This window comes from Moschus berezovskii, chromosome 25, assembly GCF_049115385.1.
Source record: "Moschus berezovskii isolate FMDL1 chromosome 25, NW_MosBer_1.0, whole genome shotgun sequence".
NCBI classification, from domain to species: Eukaryota; Metazoa; Chordata; class Mammalia; order Artiodactyla; family Moschidae; genus Moschus; species Moschus berezovskii.
Window position 1 is genome coordinate 8,353,817 of NC_142484.1, and position 829 is coordinate 8,354,645.

An 829-nucleotide genomic window follows, 5' to 3' on the forward strand; every position below is an offset into this window, starting at 1 on the left:
GTGAGCAAGTAGAACATTAGTGAGTAGGGTATTTTTAAGACTGAGCTTGGATGTGGCAAGAGGGAATTCCAGGTTCAAACAAGGTTATTTAGGATGGAAAGTTAACCACTAGTAGAATCCAGGAGCTCAGTGAAACTTCTAAATCAGGAGCAGAAGGGGTGGGGGAGAGCAGAAATAAAAACGAAGTTGTTCAAGCCGATGAAAGTGAAAAAAAGAGCAACAGAGTCGAGTAACCAGAAAAGTCCCAGCATTCCAACCCCTCCCAGAGCTCCTTGCTGATGGCTTGAAGGTGAAATGCATTTCCCAGCCTCCCTGGCAGCTCAGTTCTGCCTGTGACCTTGCTTCCACCAAGCAGACTCAGCTGAGATGAGGGCCAAAGTGAGCCCAGGCCCCACTTCTGTTTCAGACAAACAGGGAACCAGCAAGTGCTTAGAAAGAGACATCAAAACCCCCAGATCCCTGTTCCGGGTTTCTTCCCACCTCCACCCAAGGGAAAATCTACTTCCTTCACTCCTGGACAGAAGACAGGACGTTTGAACTTAGACTTAACTTCTTTGATTGAACATTGAATAGGTGCCTACTGCATGCACCACACCACCAGGTGTGTCTTTCCCTCCCCTCCCCACCTTCTGCACAGAAAAGCCAGATCTAACCATTTGCTTGGGTTGCTTGTCCCCCTGTTTCAGCGATGGCTCCCAGCAGGGTCCTGGGGCCTCTCAGGAAGGTTCATGCCCCACAGAGTCAAGTCACTGTGATGAGATGCTGACCCAAACCAGGAGGTGCCCATTCCATCCTGTAGACTGAAGCGTTGGCACCAACCCACACCCTT